Below are 3,711 nucleotides of genomic sequence, written 5' to 3' on the forward strand. Positions count from 1 at the left end.
TTCTTTTGTCAAAGTGTGCTCAGGCTGATTCAGTTTCTTTAGAACCATGCTTTGAGGGAATAATTCTTCTTATCTCCTGTTAGTCTTACTGTAACATATTAAACGTTAGGGCTATCACTTCTACTGTAGTTAACTTCACGTCGAACATTTCCTTGCCCTGTAACTTTACTTTTTTTTGCTATTATCTATATGCTGTTTTTGCTCATCTCATGCTATTTATATCTTTATCACTTAATAGTCTGTCTGCCTTCTATATTCTAGACGTCAATGTATTGCACATGACGTTCGATAGTCTCAATATCAATGAATTATTAACAAAACTTCCTACAGTCGTCTGCTTTTAACTCTTTATTATAACAATAATAAAATATTCACTCACAAAAATAAACTAATCAATAATATCTAAACAGTCTTTTATATCATGAAAGATGCTACACAAATCAAGAGGATCCCCAGGCTATAATGTGGGATACTAAGTGTGCCCTGTGTTTTGGAAGTGACTGCAGAAGTAAAAGCCAAATTGCGATGGGGATACACCGTCTATCAGTCTTAACCTCAGTTCGCCAGTTTCACATGAAGAAATTCAAAAAATAAAATAATCAAAAGAACTAGAAATTAGGAGAGCAAGATGTGGGTGTTCAAGCCCACAACATCCCATATCTATATCATCCTTCACTGCCCGCAGACAGTTGTGAGAAGGTGACTGTTCTCCAAAGTAAAAGAAAATAAAGAAAAACGAAATAAGGCACTACCACTTGGGGTAATTAAGATAAACTTACCTCCTGAGGTTAGCATTTCAGCCCCATTGTAGTATTAAAGCACTAATTAGTAGCACAGTAGACAAACTATACTAGTACATTATAGCTTGTACCCTGGGGAGCCTTTTAATTCATGCAGCGTCTTTAATTATATATATAAAGTACAATTTGGGTGGGAAGAAAATAGATTATCATAAGGTAGACCCACCAACAAGCCCTCCAATACAGCCATAAATTTGTGATAACCCTATAATAAAAACATTTGTAATTTGAACTTTAAATCAAATTCAGAAAATAAGCCATCTGTGGTTATGCATAACCCTTTTTGACATTTAGCAACCTTTCCTAGCTGTTTATAGGCAAACTTGTGTCTACCAATTAATGCAGACTTTAATCAATCCATTTATTCCCATGAACATTGTGGAACATCTACTCTAGGGAGAGGACCATACATCACGTCAAAAGGAAGCGTGATTTCCTTCCTGTACAAGAGCATGCTCAGTGAACAGCTTATAGACTTCTGTTTAATTATTCTATACATCATTAAGATGTATAATTTGTGCTCATTTTATTGGGTTTGGCCAAGATTAACAAACTTGGAAGTACATGCTTGGTAGTTTGTATTGCTTCTCAACCCAGGGGTTAATAAGAACAGAATCAGGGTGAATGAGTATTATCAATTATATAACAACTTCAAGAGCAAAAAAAAGTCATTAGTTATTATTATTTATTTTAGTTGTAGTTTGATGCATTTATTTTTTTGTTTATTTAATGTTGTATTCATTCTAGTTGTAATATGATGTATAGTTAAGTCGTAATAAAGAATTTTTTCATTTTAATTTAGAACTTTTTGTCCTTATTTGAACTAGGATGAGTGAGCTGTTGTGAAAAACTTATAGTATTGAATGATATTGGAAAAGTTTGAGAAGCACTGTGTTAGACCATCAAATGAGGGGTAATAAGGCAAAATGCACTTATTCACCACATTTAACACTTTACACATCTATTAGAACAATAGGATGAAGAAATTATCTCCCTGATCCATGTGGATCTCCTCTAGTGCTCCAGATCGTGCTACCAAGTGCTCTATCAGTACATCAATCAGACACTGTGGATATGTATTGAACAATAGATAAGCCTCAGCCCCCTTCGTGATGAGTGTGTACTAATGACCTTGTTCAGTCTCTATAATGGAACAATTGATATCAAGACTTCCCTTCTATAGAGGAGATTCAACAATTTCCTGCTGGAATTTGTTCTATCTCAGTCAGTTCTTTTTCTTGTCAGTGTTCACACCGACACCCAATATCTTGACTCTAATGTGGCCAGTAGAACCACCATAAAATGTTAGAACAAGTATGGGTAATATATTGGTGTTATGCAATGTCTGGATAATCTCTTGTCTTAGAGCTCTGGGGACCAATAGACGCAATGCAAACTGTGAACAACTGCTTGTGATTGACAATGATGGTACAAACATTTATCTATTTGTGGCAAAGGGAATTACAGAGTTACTCATGAAAATCGACCCTGAAACTTGGCATACATTCCTTCTTCTGGATGTATGTAGCCTGCATCTATTTTGCTGGCGAGTCATTATTGTCTTAGCCAATTGGTTCCATAAATACATTGGCTTACTCAACCAACAAGTCACTGAGTTCCTTTTGCTGTGTTGGGTCGAGATTGTTTGTACAGTCTGCAAAATATCTTAGATGTGTTAATAGCTACATACTTAATTTTCAGCATAGTGTTATAGATATAACCCTAGTGTTACCACTACCCTTGGTGACTTCCACTGCACTGTGCTTGCAGCACTGCTGTTCAGTGATCATTCCAGCATAAAGCTGGATAGCTGATCATCCACAATTTTTAAACAGTACTGGGATTTGATCCATTCTCAGACAGTCAACTGCCTGAGCTAATGCTGATTACCTTTTGGGAAAGTAATGGCTCATTTCAAGAAAAGTCTCTATAACCACATTACATGTTGTCAATGCATAGAACAGTTTGTAGTAAATCATGGAATCACTTGTTTATAAAGAAGTACTGCATACATTCACACACTCAGCTGTTCATGGACTTGATCTGGCTGACAGCAGTCAACTCTCCTTTAGAACATCGATTCACCAGTTGCACAAACAAAATTGACCAATAATTTATGTAATACGTCCATCCAGAAGATTCCAATGTCAGAACCAACAGTGGAGATACATGCTTTTGTTCTGTGAGTGACATCTAGACACAACCAAAAATCCGAATCCACCACTCATGTCTAGTATATAACCATTCATCAGAGCAAAGTCGGTATACACTGGCCAGAATGATGGTCTCACTAGGAGGAAGCCCCCCAGTGGCACATCGGTACGTCTGCGGATTTCCGGCATTAGAAACTGGATTTCGATACCCGTGGTGGGCAGAGCACAGATAGCCAATTGTGTAACTTTGTGCTTAACTTCAAACAAACAAACACTTGGAGGGAACAGGATCTTGAAGTAGAAGAAGCTGAGAGAATATAGTAAAACCAGCAATCCCGTGTAAGGAAAAGCAGGTTCACATACTGTGTTTCTGTTTAATTTTATAATAAAGAGTGTTCATTTCGCATTTACAGTCTCATTATTCCATTTACATCATGATTCAGTTAATAAGAGATGTAGAATTACTTCGTAATTGATATCTTGACAATAACTCCAGTTATTAAGTGGGCCTATCCAATAGCTTGGAGGCTAACTCGGTTTACTTGAATATATTGCAATGGTAATAACTGTATACATTATTAGATTCAAGGACAGAAAATGTGCATTATTTTCTAAATCAAACCAAAGTTACTAAATTTTCACTTTTGCAATAAATTTCAACTAAAAGTATAAAAGATAAAAAATAATATAGTGTTGCGTCAGCGAGATCACGTGACTATTCTCACGCCTTCTGCTTTCTAGAACTATCCTGTACCTTG

The sequence above is a fragment of the Limulus polyphemus genome, unplaced genomic scaffold (genome assembly GCF_000517525.1).
Source record: "Limulus polyphemus unplaced genomic scaffold, Limulus_polyphemus-2.1.2 Scaffold358, whole genome shotgun sequence".
Classification (NCBI taxonomy): domain Eukaryota; kingdom Metazoa; phylum Arthropoda; class Merostomata; order Xiphosura; family Limulidae; genus Limulus; species Limulus polyphemus.